Source organism: Rhipicephalus microplus, chromosome 7 (assembly GCF_043290135.1).
Source record: "Rhipicephalus microplus isolate Deutch F79 chromosome 7, USDA_Rmic, whole genome shotgun sequence".
Classification (NCBI taxonomy): domain Eukaryota; kingdom Metazoa; phylum Arthropoda; class Arachnida; order Ixodida; family Ixodidae; genus Rhipicephalus; species Rhipicephalus microplus.
The window spans coordinates 61,786,022-61,802,971 of NC_134706.1; positions in this window are offsets into that span (position 1 = coordinate 61,786,022).

Genomic DNA, 16,950 nt, shown 5'->3' on the forward strand with positions numbered 1-16,950 from the left:
CAAAAACTTTTGATATTCAATGCCCTCTTTGCATCCCATCTGAGTTATTGCAACTTAACTTGGGGTAAAGGAACAAAGCAATCTATTAGTAATCCTATTATCTTACGGAAAAAAAGTGCTACGATCTGTTGGTAATCTTCCTTGTAAGCATTTAACCTTGTCTGTCATTTTTGCCGCAGTTCTATCCCACATTTGTTCAAAAATTCACAGTTTTCTGCCACATTGGTAGCAGGGCTAGCCTGAATGCATATCTTTTAGGAGTACGTTAGCGCTGTATGTCCCTCTTTAAGGCTCATCTGATGCACCTTTTAGCCCCGCCGCGGTGGTCTAGTGGCTAAGGTACTCGGCTGCTGAGCCGCAGGTCACGGGTTCAAATCCCAGCTGCGGCGGCTGCATTTCCAATGGAGGCGCAAATGTTGTAGGCCCGTGTGCTCAGATTTGGGTACACGGTAAAGAACCCAGGTGGTCGAAATTTCAGGAGCTCTCCACTAAGGCGCCTTACTTAATCATATGGTGGTTTTGGGACGTTAAACCCCACATATCGATCAATCAATGGTGCACCTGTTACTGCTTTATCATACAATCTGGTGCACAGCGATCATGATTCCTGGAAAGGAGTCAAGGGAATTATATGCGTTTGTACTGTTGAATAAACGTTATAAGCGCTGGGGTTGTGTTCGGAACTAGGCTGCCAGGGATTCACAGTTTGAAGAACATCTTTTTACTTGCGGTGCATTCTGAGCCATCAGTCGTGTGGCAAGACGCACTAATCTGCTGAAAAGGGACGCCCTTTTTTCCACCGCCTATGACCTCGATCGAAACGAAATGTACTTGAAAGACATGATTAAGGAAACGGCAATGTTTTTACGAATCGCCTACCAGGCACCGCGCAACAGTGCGGGATGAAGATACATCACTAAATATCATTACTTTCACAGCAGCCCGGGGTTTCAGTGGCAAAGAGTAAGGTGCCAGGAGCCTATCTTTTAATGACATAATGATGAGGTTATAGAAAGAGATTAATAACCCGATAAGGTAAGTCCACGTTCACCAATGCAAGAGGTAAGTCAGAAACGCACAAACGCAGAAATTTCAGTTGTCGTGACTGGGTCGTCTTTAGCAGACAATGAGCCTTTTCTATTGAAGGTGCCCTTACCGCAAGTACTCTTTATAACACATGTTAGGGCGTTTATTAGCTGGTACACAGCGAGAATACACAATGGCGACAGTCACGGCCGCCCAGCGCAAGCGGCGTCCTTTTTGGGTACACCCACTGGAAAGCACTTGAGAGTTCAACCCATTTCACTGTTCGTAAGCTTCTCTACAATTATTCCGGGATCGAAGAGGGAGACGCCTGGCGGCCTAACAGCTTGTCACTATGAGCGGGCTATAGTAAGCCTTCAGGTGCTCTACGTTGACTATGTCGCACTCGCGACGGCGAATGTCTGAATATTGTTCAATTGGTTCGATCAGATAGTTGACCGGAGATGTGCGCTCAATAACACGGTAGGGGCCTTCGTATTTCGGGAGTAGTTTGGAAGAAAGGCCAGCTACAGAGGTCTGGATTGAGAGCAATACGAGCGCACCAGGAAGGAACATAAGCTCAGAAGTGGCAGAGCCGTAACTAATACTCTTCTGCCACTCTTGCTCATGCCTTGTAAATGTCTTGGCAAGCTCGCGACACTCTTCAGAAAGCATGGCTGTCTCAGAAATAGGGGCACACTCAGATGGATCCGGCGTGTACGGGAATATCTTGTCGACGGTGGGCTACGGGAGCTTTCCGTAGTAAGAAGAAAGGTGAAAAACCGGTCGTGCTCTGAGGGGCGGCGTTGTAGGCGTAGGTGACGAAGGGCAGTATAGTATCCCAATTCCTGTGGTTGGCGGCGACGCACATCGAAAGCATGTCGCCAAGGGTGCGGTTAAAGCGTTCGGTGAGGCTATTCGCCTGCAGATGGTAAGCAGTAGTTTTGCGGTGGACAGAATGGCACTCCGTGAGAATGGCTTTGACGACTTCCGACAAGAAAAAACGGTCTCGATCACTGAGAAGCTCCTGTGGTGGACCGTGGCACAGTATGAATTGATGCAATATCTCGCAGAAGGACGCAACATCACGCGCAGTAGCTGCAGGGAGAGCCAAGGTCTCGGCGTATCGCCTTAAATGATCTACGGCGACGATGGCTTAGCGGTTACCAGCCGACGTTAGAGGAAGTGGTCCATATATATCGATACTTATTTGGCTAAAGGAACGGTCAGGGCAAGGTAAAAACAGTTGCAGACCAACGGGCGACATGTGCGCTGATGATTTGCGGCGTGGGCAAGCGAGGCAGGAGCGAACTAAGTGCTGCACGTAGTGGTACATCTCACGCCAGAAGTAGCGTTATCGATTGCGATGGTAGGTTTTGGATACTCCAGAGTGCGCGCATTGTGAATCAGAATGGAAGCATTCACATATCTCTGACGGCAGACTGCTGGGTATCCCGAGTCACCACTGCAAGCCATCGGCATCGTAATTGCGTCGGTGTAGGAGGCTGTGACGAGTGGGAAATGGTGAGCTCGACGATGCAAGGCACGCGTGGATGGTGTTGCGGACGGATCAGAGAGCAAGTCAATAAGCGGGGCGATCCAATTATCCTATTGCTGTTCGGTAGTGATGATGTCAATATCGATAGCAGACACAGCAATTGAGGATACTGAGCAGAGCACTACGGCCTCAGACAGAGAGGAGCGCGTGAGGGCGTCGGCATCAGCATGCTGGTGTTCGTTGCGGTACAGCATGCAGATGATGTAGTCTTGTTAGCGAAGAACCCTACGGTCGAGACGGCCTGAGGGATCCTTCATTCCTGACAGCCGGCATAGTGCATGATGGTTGGTGACGACATCTGATGGGCGACCATACACATTAGGCCGAAACTTTGTAAGGGACCAGACGATCGCCAGGCACTCTTTTTCCGTGACGGTGTAGTTTGTCTCGGCTCTCGTGAGCGTATGGCTTGCATATGCCACAACATATTCAGGGAATCCGGGTTTGCGCTGCGCCAGGACTGCGCCCGAGGCCTACACCACTGGCTTCCGTGTGCACCTCGGTTGGGGCCATAGGGCCGTAGTGCCGTAGAATGGGAGGAGACATCAACACATAACGGGGCTTTGCAAATGCATCGTCAAGGCATCGTCGCACTCGGACGACCACGAATTGAGGGTTTCGTTACTTTCAAGGAGCTTCATCAGCGGTGATGTGATCGTGGCAAAGTTTTGTATGAAGCGTTGGAAACATGAGCACATGCCCACGAAACTACGCAGTTCTTTGACGGACGCAGGTTTGGGGAATTTGACCACGGCCCGAAACTTGGCTGGGTCAAAAAGAAAGCCGTCCTTGGACACGACGTACCCTAGGATGGTGAGTTGCCGTGGTGCAAAGCGGCAATTTTTCAGATTTAGTTGCAAGTCTGCATTGCTCACACGTGCGAAAACCTCTTTCAGACGTTATAGATGCGTGGAAAAATCTGGAGCGAAGACGACAACGTCATCGAGGTAACACAAGCACATGTGTCATTTCAAATTGCACAGAACGTTGTCCATCATGCACTCAAAGGTCGCAGGTTCATTACATAGACCAAATGGCATGACGTTGATTTCGTACAAGCCATCGGTTGTGATGAAGGCAGTCTTTGCCCGAGCGTCATCAGCCATGGGTATTCGCCATTATTCCGAGCGCAGATCGAGAGAATAAAAAGATTCGGCTTCATTAAGGCTGTAAATTGCGTCATAGATGTGCGGGAGAACTTCGCCGGACATCGAAAGAAGAACGACATTCTTACAACAGGTCTAGAAGCTGGGAACGCTGTACCGACGTAAGGTTGTCAGCAATGTAGGGGCCCAATACATCAAGAGATGACGGATAAAAAGTGGAAACAGCACTCATGGTACGCGAATTGAAACAACGCGAGTCATCGGGTACGTCCAGGATTTGTGCGTCGTCGACTGGTTTCACTCCGCCGAGACATTCCCCTCGAACCAAGGTAAAAGTTTACGGGGATCGGTTGGTCACGAAAATAGTGGCGTAGCCCTGGGTGATTTGCACGGTAGCGAAAGTTACCAGCAACCCTTTCCTTCTGCAAGCACGGTCAGATGGCCAAACGATTACAATCGTGCCGGAGAGATCGACGCGGTAGACCGATACGCCCGTCTTCTGGCGTCAAGTGCAAGAAGGGTGAGAGTTCAATTTAGGCAGCGGCACAATGGACGACGGCGTCGTGACGGGAGAGAAAATCCCACCCCCGGATGGCGTCATGAGACCATGCAGGAATGATGATATTTTGGGCGACATACAGAACGTCCTGAACGACAACGCGAGCTGTGCACCCTGCAGTAGGATGAATAAGATGCGAACTAAAGGTATAAAGGGACAACCCAGAAATTGGCGTCGTCACTTTTCGATGTAAGCAAGAAAGGTTTTCATCCATAACTGTTAGGGCAGCTCCAGTGTCAATAAGACTAGATGCATGAACACCATCCACAACCACGTCAATGACATTAGATGGGTGGCTCTGACGTCTTTCGCAATGCGATAGCGTTGCAGTTGGGCACTTCTTTCTTGCCCAACTGCTCCTGCTGTCGTTGTTGTTCCTGCTACTCAAATATTCTGACGAAATTTCGCTTGGTCTGCTGCTTGAATGATGTACATCTATCCTATTTATCAGAAACGATTCCAACTTTCTTCACGCAGCACGCTGTAGAATCTTTTAAATACGTGTCCCCTCTTTTTTTTAACTTTCCTCTTCTCTCTCCTTCTTTTTTCTTCCCTTATTTCCTCTGTGCCTCCCCTTCCCAAAAGAGCAGACAGGCTTTGTGCCTCTATAAGTGGCAAATGTCAGCCTGTTTCCTCCTTATTTCTTTGGTCTTCTTGTTCTCGATGTACCCAAACCAAATATCATAAAATAAATAAGAATAACGTTTTGGTAGCCCTGCTGTTCGTAAGATTCTTTTGTAAACGTTGATGATAGCGGTCTTAAAATTGGACCAGGTTGCAAAATCGGACGCGTATTTGTTGTACCACAAACTGGCAACGCCCGCAAGGTAGAACACCAAGTTGGTCAACTTGCTGTCCTCGTTCCATTCGTTGGGGACGCTCACGCGCTCGGGAATGGTGAGCCAGTCCTCCACGTCAGTGCTGTCAGCGCCCGTGAAGATGGGTGCATCGCGGATACTGGGGATATCGGGAAAAGGGGGTGGCATAGGGGGAGGCGTTTGCTGAGAGGCGTCGTGGGGCACGGTAGATACAAGGGTACGTGATGGTAGCTCCAAGGGCATCGGAGGGGAACGAAGCACTCTCCACCAATTTGTTAGGGCGTTTATTAGCCAGCACACGGCGAGCGTACACAATGGCGACAGTCACGGCCAAGAACAGACTCCCAGCGCGAGTGGCGTTCTGTTTGGGTAGACGCACTAGAAAGCACTTGAGAGCTCGACTCGTTTCAGAGTTCGGAGACTTCTCTATACCCGTGGCAACGGTTCCTGACCCATGGCTGACACTTTCGTTAAGATATCTTATCTGCTTATATGTATTCGAAGCTTGTTAGGTGGGCGTCTGCGTGCGCTTCCATGTGGGCATTTTACGATATGATTGCATATATATTGATCTACAAATTTGTAACAGCATTAGGTAGTTATTGAGCAGCCGATTCTGCACAAAGAAGAAATTTTTATCATATACTGAACCAAGACAGCGTTGTCCACAAAGACGGCTTTCTGAAGAGCTTCAGTTTTGTCTTGGGAGATGGAGAATAGATTTTCTAATCACACGAGCAATGCTTGGTGGTCCTGCTTTAACCACCGTATAGTATAATTTGTGATCAATCAGAGATATTTAGATAACCAACCAATTTATACGGAAGTGGTAGGGAGATCTTGGTCCCAACAATTGGCCCGAATCTACATGTTACATTGTCAATGTCGTCGAAAGACGATAGTCTTGCGTCTGGAGAGAGTGAACAAAACGTTTATTTGATGTCCTGCACAAGAAAATCGATGAAAGGTATTCTGAAGACGCTGCGTTAGAGTGCCTCGATCGTGTAACTGAAGCGAACAAGCGCATCTAGGCACGTTAAACACGAGCGCCATCTGGCACTTTTCTTCGAAAACGAAGGCATGCGCGACCGCGGAGAAAGATGCGCGCCAGTCACGGAGGTAATAAGGTGTAGAATGGAAAGTGACGGGCAGGCCCCACCCCCGTGCCGCCGTAGCGAAGCGTTGGAAACACCTTCTTGAGCATCGCGTTGCACTGTCAGTGCAGCGCGTTAAACGCTACAGTCCTTAGAGTGTTTTGTGTGTGTCCTCTTCTAGTATAAAGGCACACATACAACACATAGAGACGTTGTTATGGCAACTCATATATGCGCAATATTTGTTTTTTTAATTGACAATCACACAACTATGAACGCTAAACATTAAGCAATATTGGTGGGCGCTGCGGATGGGGTTGGCCGTTCACTGCATTTTATGTTCGTTGGGACGGACAAACAGACAATTGTACAGACCTACAGACAGACCAAAATTTTTCCGCCGAAGGTTCCCAAGAAAGATTATTGTCTTTAATAACGCAGCAAGATTATGAATAAAAGTAGGGGATCATGCATTGTGACGTTTCTTCTGTGTTAACAACAGTCCTAAAAAGCTCATAAATTTGCGAGCACGTAAAGAGGAAAATCCGAAAGTCATAATATTTTGGAGAAAAAGCAACAGAATCAAATAAAGATAGCATACGATGATACAGGGCCCACAGTATGGGGGATTTTCTCATTCTAGCAGGAAAATAGGAACGCCAGCAAAAGAAACAATACAAATGATGCGAAAGGGCGACAGAGCGGGGGCCTTTGGTGGCATCTTTATGGTACGGCTAAACCAAAGTTGTGACTTGCACGTAGCTGCCATGACCACCTGGCTGCTAAGAGCTAAGCATAGAAACGCTGCTTCATGAAATGCCGTCTTGGTCAGGCCTGCTATATATATATATATATATATATATATATATATATATATATATATATATATATATATACACAAGGGAAAGAAGTGTATACCTAACGGCTCGTTTTCAGTGTTTTGACACAATATTAATGAGATCTAACAGACAGTAATGCCAAGGAATGTACAGGGGAACTTATTAAAACCAATTGAATGTAAATAAGAAGAAAGAAAAGTGGGTGAAAAATAACCAGCCGTGAGCAGGAATCGAACCTACGACCTTCGATTAACGCGTACGATGCTCTAACCACTGACTAACACCCCTACTTCCAAATTCGCATATAAACCCAAAAAAGTGGATGGAGGGAACGCGGCTGTGATAGCTCAGTGGTTACAGCATTGAACGTGTTATTCGAAGGTAGTGGGTTCGATTCCTGCTCACGGCTGGTTATTCTTTCACCCACTTTTCTTTCTTCTTATTTACATTCCAATGGTTCTAGTAACTTCCCCTGTACATTCCTTGGCATTACCGTCTGTTAGATCTCATATATATATATATATATATATATATATATATATATATATATATATATATATATATATATATATATATAGGGTGGTTTAGCTAAAAAACCCAGAGTAATAAAAAAATGAAAAATGAGCGCTACGCGTATCCAAATGTGCGTGTATTGTTTTTAGCAGTGTGTAGCGCCTCAGAATATTTGTTTTTATCCGCTGAGCTGATAACTACGAAGAACTGCTTATTAAACATTTTAAATACCGACACTGGGGAAAAATAATAGAAAACGTGTACTTTATTCAAGAAATTAAATTTTCTATTTACGTTAGCATAACCACGCTAGTTAATTTTTTTCAGCGTTTGTTTAAAGTAGGCAAAATAAAAAAAATGGCAGATCCCACGTACAGTGGCAATCGATGATATACGAAGCATGAATGAGAAATGTTTATATGTCACTTTCAAATCAGCACAACGTTTCGAGATGAAGGTACATTATACCGTACATGACTTCCGTGTGATGATTATCTGGTTTGATTGTGTCTTTTATTTTCGTCATCTATTCATGTCACGTGATGCCAAATTTACTATATGTGTAGTTGGCGAAACGGTCGCGAGCGCAGCATGAAGGGCCCAATATACTCCAACGTAACGCTGCGGCGCACGACGCTATGTACTCTATGTACTATATAGCGACGGTAGGTACTACACATAGCGACGCTATGTACTCTATAGTATGACGCCAGGCGCAACCGACACGACCAGCGTCCTTCGGCGCGGCCCGATGGCAACCAGTGCGAAATGTGAAATGCTGTATTTCGCGCCGATGCGTTAACCAACAGCACTGCGTCTGGCTCTTTTCGGGACGGAGGAACGCCAAACGCGCTGAAACGCCCATGCGTCAAAGCAACGCAGCGCGGCGCGCACCTGCGAAAATGGTAGGCCTGCGTTTGGCGTGGCAACGCCGGCGAGATATGACGAAACGAACGCCAGCGTGCACGCGAACCGGGTCACGTCGAAGTATATCGGCGCCTTTACTATGGCATGTAGTCATGTTATCACACTACACGCATCTCATGATTATCATGTTTGCACCAGTCACATACCTTCGTCTACCACTGACGTCACGTATTACCAAATTTGGCACATGTGAAGATAGTGAAACGGCCACGAGCATATCTTGAGTAAGGCATGTAGACATGTTGTTACATGACACGCATACCGTGATTATAAAGTTTGGGTGTGTCACTTACCTATGTCGTCCGTTGGCGTGATGTAATACCAAATTTGGTACCTTTGAACCTAGCGAAACGGCCGCTCGCGCCTCATGAGCGCAGCATGTAGTTATGTCGATACATGACACGCATTTCATGTTCATCATGTTTGCACCTGTCCCATACCTTCGTCATCCATTCACGTCCCGTATTAAAAAATATGGTATAAGATTGATTGATTGATATGGGGGGTTTAACGTCCCAAAACTACCATTTGATTATGAGAGACGCCGTAGTGAATGGTTCCGGAAAGTTCGACCAAATGGGCTCTTTAAAGTGCACCCAAATCTGAGCACACGGGCTTACAACATTTCCGCCTCTGTCGGAAATGCAGCCGTCGCAGCCGAGATTCGAACCCGCGACCTGCGGGTCAGCAGCCAAGTACCTTAGACACTAGACCACAGCGGCGGGGCTTATGATATAATTGAAGCTAGCGGAACGACCACCAGCGCATCATGAGCGTGCCATATGGTCATGTTATTACATGACACGCATCTCATGATTATCATGTTTGCACCAGTCACGTACCTTCGTCATCTATTCCCGTACCGTAATATCGAATTTGGTATATATCACGCTAACGAATCGGCCGTGAGTGCATCATGAGCGTGGCATGTAGTCGTGTTGTTTCGTGACACGCAAGTCATGATTTTCATGCTAGGGTCTATCGCTTGCGTTCGCCATGCAATCATGTTATAGCGTACCAGTTTTGCAACATGTCATGTGAACGAGACCACCACAAGAGCAGCAAGACCACGAAATGTAAATCACGACATTCATGACACGCATATCATGATTTGAATGTTATGACTAGTCATATATGGTCGTCCTACAGTCATGATATGCCATACCATTTTTGGTATCAATACCGTGATCGAAACGGCCAGGAGAACTAAATGTCATAGATAGATAGATAGATAGATAGATAGATAGATAGATAGATAGATAGATAGATAGATAGATAGATAGATAGATAGATAGATAGATAGATAGATAGATAGATAGATAGATTCAAAGTCACTGAAGTTTGCTAAGAAATGTTTCTCATTTAAAAAACCACGTGATTGCCGCCGAATGTACGACGCTATTAGTGTCCTCAAAGGTAAGTTGAAATTATCAGCAAAAATTTCTCACTTACACAGGTTGCTCAAAGAGTCCTTCAATGACTACGACGAACGTTAAGCGGTGGTTAAAGGGTTCCAAGTTTGTAAGGGTTTGTGACCATTGCGCAGTGGATAGCGTCCATGGAATTTGTTGCAGCAGACCCAGAGGTCAAAGGTTAAACGATTGAACTTCTTTTTAAATGCGAAGCATTTCTTGGCGAACCTCGGTGACCTTGAGAAAATCTATCTATCTATCTATCTATCTATCTATCTATCTATCTATCTATCTATCTATCTATCTATCTATCTATCTATCTATCTATCTATCTATCTAGCCACCTACGACTTTTAGCTCTCCTGGCCGTTACGATAATGGTATGGATACCAAACTTAGCATGTCAAAACATGACTGTATGAAGAACATATTTGACTTGTGATAACATAAAAATTATGATATGTATGTCATGTATGTCATGATTTACAATTCAGGATCCTGCAGTTTTTGCGGTGGTTTTGTTCACATATCATATTGCAAAATTGGTATGGTATGAGATGATTGCATGGCGAACACAAGTGACAAAGCATAAATTGAAAATTATGACATGCGTGTCACGTAGCAACATGACTACGTTTCACGCTCATGATGCGCTCGATGCCGCTTCGCTAGTGTCACATATACCAAATTTGGTATTACGGTACGTGAATGCATCACGATCGTCTTTGACTGGTGCAAACATGATAATCATGAGATGCTTGTCATGTAACAACATGACTATATGCTATGCTACATTTGCGCTCGCGGCCATTTCGCTAGCTTTTATGTACAAAACACAGTATTACGCAACGTGAACGGACGACATAGGTAAATGACACATCCAAAAATGACAATCACGACATGCGTGTCATGTAACCACATGGCTACAAGCCACACTCACGATGCGCTCTCGGCCGTTTCACTAGCTTAACTTGTGCTAAACTTGGTATTACGTGACACCAATGAATGACGAAGGTATGTGAATGGTGGAAACATGATAATTATGAGGTGCGCGACATCTGAGAACATGACTACATGCCACAGTCAAGCTTCCAATACATTTCGACATGACGCATTGCGCATGCTCGCCGGCGTTCGTTTCATCGCGTCACGCCGGGGTTGCTACGCCAGGCACCGGTCCTGACATATATTCACAGGAGCACGCCGCACTGCGTTGCTTTGACGCATGCGCGTTTCAGCGCGTTCAGCATCCCGCCGTCACGAAAAGAGGAAGACGCAGTGTTGTCTGGGTAACGCATCGGCGCGAGATGCAGCATGTCGCATTTTGCGCCGGTTGCCGTCGGGCCGTGCCGACGGGTGCTGGTCGCGCCTGGTGTCAGACAATAAGTGCTCGCGTTTTGCTAACGTAGCGTCGCTTTGTCCTGCTTGCGCGCGCCTCCATAATACCGTTCACCGATTCTCTTGCGCAGAACATCAAATAAACGTTTTGTTGACTCTCTCCAGATGCAAGATTATCGTCTTTCGACGACATTTGCAGTGTAACATGCAGATTCGGGCCAACTTCTTTGGGGTACAAGAGTCGGCGTAGCTTGCTCAGTGATTGTTGGTTTCATTTTGTATCTTTGCATCTGTCATCTTTTTCACTGTTGTTAGTGTTCAGTAAGGTATTTTTATTAGCCTTTTGTCAATAAAAGTTCATTTGGAAGTCAGCGCTTGTCCCATTCTTTTTTTGTTTAGTCCGTCATGTGTTAACTTCACGTTGTTAACCCCAAGTATTTCGACGCGGGCTTCTCGAGTTCATTTTTATCGGGTATTGTGATTTTCATGTATTTCTTCCACAAAGCAGTTTCGAACGTAATACGGGAACGTACAAACATTCTTTCATGAGCACAGGTCAAGGACCAGAAGAGAAAGTCGAAGTGAAGTCACTCGTCATCGTTATGTGAGTGAGAAACGCAAAGCAAAAGTTGCTCTTTTAGAATGAAATCTTATTCGTGAAAGTCAGTGACACCAAAAACGACGCCAAATCAATGAAGTGATTGAGTCTGGTCGTCAGTGAGCCCTGTACAGATTGTGGTTGTAAAGTTTTCGATCATGTTGTAGAACAAGGCGACAAACAGAGAGCGTTATCAAGCACCTCGTTGTTATACGAAGCAAGAAAACACACAAAAAATCTTGTAACAGTGGATATAATAATGTTTGGTTGGATGGAAACAGCTTCACTGAAGTTCTGGCGACGTGCAACAGCTCAGGCTCAAGTCTCCGGTAGCTTCGACGGTTTGATACCTTGCGACCTCTTGGACCCGCTGGACCACCCACTCCGATGAAGTTGGACGTTCGCAAAGTGTGTGCACACTTTGAATAAACAGCTGCTAGAGCTACTGTCATATAGTGCGTGACAGAATTTTGCGGCTGATTCGAATATCTCGGCATGTTGTGTAGACTTTTTCTATGCACTGTGGCGTATATATTTGCACCAGAGGCCTCGCCTCCAAGGAAACAGGCGACAGCTTCTAGAAAAGAAAGCTTTGCCACGGAAAATAAATCTGCCCTTCCTGAAGTGGAAGTTCGTTCCGGCTCAGGCGACAAATGCTTTACTGACTGAAATCACCCAGGCGCCAGGAGATGGCAGTGAGAAGGTAAATGATAGGCAACTACAAAAAATGCAAACTGACAAAAGGACCAAACATCGTCGGATGTCTGTAATGTGTATGAAGAATATGAGAAAGGTAAGGTATGTCTCTGTTCATTAAATTCGAACGCATGTCGTGCCTTGGCGTTTTGCCTGATGATGAACGTGACTTCGACCATAATATCGAACATGGCTTGCAAGGAGTGGGACTGGAATGTGCTAACGGCTTCTTTGCCTGATTCATCTTTCTTGCTTGTTATCAAGCATAGCTGTTCGCTCACCCATAGCCATAATGCGTAGCCACGAACAGAAAAGGGATTCCTGCATCCACCCACCTAGACAGTCTGACGTATCGTTCGGTCACGTGGTCATGTATGGTGTTCAAGTGATTTCATTCTCTCACTTTTTGGGCACAAGTTCACCCGAAAAAAGCTCACAGTGTGGTCTCTGCTTCATCTTTCTCGGAACCGGCAATTTCGCATCCCCCCTGTGACATTTGGTGGAAGTGCGCAGCAGTGTTCGCCATCGATGGCGTTCAGTGATGCGTTACAGAACACCTTGCGGAAGGAAGTGGTCCGTATTTAGCTGGAAAGTTTTGTCACCGGAGGCTATTACGAACTTGTGCCTCGTTTTCGTCTTCCGGGACTTTTTCTGTGTTTGCCTTTTCAGTGCTGGTGTCGCGGCTCGACGGTGGGGCACGAGGCACCGGCAAATATGACAGATGTCAGAAAAACACTCAACATGTGCACGACGGTTGCTTTGCTGGAGGACGTCACCTAGGTAAGCGATATCTTTGCGCTCTGTGACTCGGACCACGAAACGACATCGGTGGTTATTAATAATGTGAGGTTCCTATTGAGAGGATTCAAGGCGAAAACCATAGAAACCAGAGAAAAAAGGACACACACAGGCCGCTGGCTTGCAACAAAAATTTTATTCTTCAAACCACGCATGTATACCTATGAGTTTGCAACGAAAAAGAAGAAGCAAAAGTGAGAGTAAAAATATGAAAATTAAGCACTATTTTATTGTGGGTCAGTATCGTTTTTTGTTAGGTTTCTCGTTTTTCGCGCTGTTTCTTTCAAATATGCTGTACCAACACGCCCAAGCAACCACTTAATATGCGAGGTTTGACGTTAACACCAAGCTACCACAGAAAAAGAAGCCGAAAGCACATTACAAGCCAGCTTCTTGTAAACCACTCGTGGTAATAGTATCTTTAGCTTTATGTCACAACAGATCACTGCCTCAAGTCATCTATATGGGATCACTGACGTTGTGACACCATCACTACAGGGTGACATGTATTTAGTTTCAGTCGAATTAGATCATTACTCCATGCGCTTATTCAATTTTCGCTAATGTTTTGAGAAACTCCGGTGTCTACTAGGTGTTCCGAATCATGGTTCATGTAATGCTTTTGCTATACACCCAAATAAATGTCAAACACCTGTAGAAGTCGTTCCTAGTTGAACATTGCTGTAATTCGTTGTAACGCTGTGCAGAACTCGGCAGCGAGGCAACGGGGTAAGTGCTTGGGAGAGGGGGCACGTTGGCCATGGTTGGAAAGTTGAAGCGGCGAAAGAGAGGCTTGTTTGGAGTGAGAGAAGGCGATCAGGGAAAACTAGAGCGCGATTGCGAAAGCTGAAACAGTGACCTTTCTTGAGCCCGCTGTAGACATCCTTGGGTCCCCAATTACTACTAGTCATGCAAGGTACCCACTGCGCCATAAATTGTAATTTTCATGAAATTAAGAAGCACCCAATACACTGTTAGTTTTTTCGTCATTATGTGAAGAACCCGGATACCCACTACACATCTGAAGGTCATTATGGACACTTTGTGTTGTGGCCTATAATGATAAAGAATTATGATTGTGTCTTTTGTTATAGATTGGACTCAGGTAACAACCGACTCAGTGTGCTATTCGTATTATCTGGTACATCTTTGTGATTTTACTCTTCTACCACGCTATATTACCCATATAATTCTGACTGCAAGCCCGACATGACGCCGGCACATATCGTAATTGTGCGATGGTTTTTCAAGCACTAGCGCGCCTCTGCGGTATAATAACCGACCTCCGCACAAAGCCTGCATATTTAAATCCTATACCATTTTAGAAAATTTCAGATATTTCGCTCGTTATCTAGTACGGACGCCGATGGTGGCGAAGGCACCACAGAACGACGGTGTATAAATCGACTGTTCTGATGTAAACCAACTTTGAGTGGAAAAAGCACGAATTAGAAATACACCTAGCGCGATTACATTGCTCTTCAAATATATTGAAGGCCTGTTGATATATTCATTTTTGGCGCATTAATAAACACAAGGCTTTCCTGTGTATAAATTTATTAGCTTATTAACTTCCATTGATATAAATAGTAAACAGTTGCAACGTAAACTCCTCACTGTGCTTTTTAAAACCCATGCTGTACAATACTACATGTCGGTCACAGTACATGCGTTATTGAAGCGATGCACTCTCCAGTTCTGCGAAAACGAAACAGTAAATAGACATGGTTTTGAAAACACAGTTGAAAGAATGTTGGTTAGCGGGTCATGGATCAATTCTGTGCTTGAGCTGTGCCTTTCTAAATTATTTACAAAAAAATTATGAATTGCCATGCGCCCATTTGCTATACTTTCTTGTGATGGTTGAATGCAATATTAGGAGTGACCGAAAAGGGAACCTCATGAAGCAAACACATACCTTGCATCTATTCACGGTACAACTGCGTGATTTCAAGAAATGAAGCTTCGAATTCCAAACGTAAGTATCAATCCATCGAAAACTCCGATGCTCTTTGTAGCATAGTAAGTTGATTATGTTATGGGCAACGCAAAGCGTTGCTCTTTTAGAACGCATGTTGCCTAGTTAAGCAGTTCTTCCGGCCATTTAAAACGGTGGTTTGATTATACATTACCTCATATCACTGTGATTGCCACTAGGCTCTCGCACAGCAAACCTCAATCAGCATTCGTACTAATGTTTCGCGGGTGCCCGTCTTTTTAACCCTTGTTTTCGTGAAACAACCAATAAGGGTCGTACGCGGGTCCTATGTATGCACAAGATAGACGACTTCGATTGTTGAACTTGGAAACTGTGCTATGGAGTGCAGTCATCTCATACTATGGAAGCACAGTCTGATATTTGCTTTTTACTTTAGCTGCTGACCCTAGTATAGTAGTCGATGAAGTCCTTTAGTGAAAATTAGGCAAACATATTTAATTAAGGCAATGGCTCGGTATCTCTCAAGTAATCGGAAAGGACATGTAATGGTGCTTCGCGCACTCGCGGCCATAAACTTCCACACAGCAACATGATGCGAAGGGAAGTGAGAACGTGGTATTTTAATTTCAGCCTACGCCGGGAGTTAGCTATTCTTGCTGTCCTAAAAAGTAATATTTAATAAAGAAACCAATTTGCAAATGTGGGCGTTTGAGGATCTAAACATTAAGCACATCAAGGTTAACACGAATTTTTTAGGTGAGCGTGCTGGGATTCGAATGATTAAGTTTCCGTCATGGAAATGTTGACTTCAGCCGCGTTGTATGTTTGATAACTTCTCTTATTTTTTATTTATTTTTTTGTAATTTCTCTCTCTCTCTCTTCTCAAAATTTCTTTTTAACATCTTTTATTCCCCTCACCCCTTTCCCCAGCACAGGGTAGCCAGCCGGTCTAAGAACCGGCTAACCTCCCTGGCTTTCCGCTTAAACTTTATTCCTCCTCCTCCTCCTTCTTTCTGACATATAAGCGTTGGCTTCAAGGTATTTTGTATAGCGAACGGAAATTGAAAATAATCAGAATGATTACTTCGTGTGGAAAGGAGGGGTTGTGAATAGCTAAAGATTTCTCGGAGACACTGGTCCCTCAAGATGTAGCTTGAAAGTGGAAGAAAAACATTATTGCCGATTTTGTTTATATAATGCCACAAGATAGCCAACACGCAAAAGAACGCTATGCAGTGAGTTACTTTGAGCAGGAATCTACGAGCACTGAACGTATTAAACTAGTAATACTGGTGCTCGCAAATGAGTCGGCGAATAAACGACCTGTTCGCTCTCGATATAACATGTGTTTTACCATACAAAGCTTATTAATTCGATGTGTATTTGCAAAAGAGCCTTCGTCGTGAAAACCGAATTTTGTGCGATGCAATTCAAGGAGTTTTTGGCTACGGTTATTCACGACACCTTTGTACACGACTTGTCATGATGCGAATGGGATGTTTGAAGTCATTGCACTTTTCTATTAATGACTTGGCGTTTTCGGAGCAAACGCGCACGCGCCCTGACCCTGGTCTCGACCGAGACGATGCGTCTAGGACTGCTCTAACCACGCGCACAGCGTAGCCATCTCGCCGTAAATGGCACCGGCTAACTGCTTTTGCCATCAGAGTTTGCCAGTGCAAAACGTTTAGCCCTCCCCTTACTCGTACAAGATCAGCGCGAGAAATCGCCG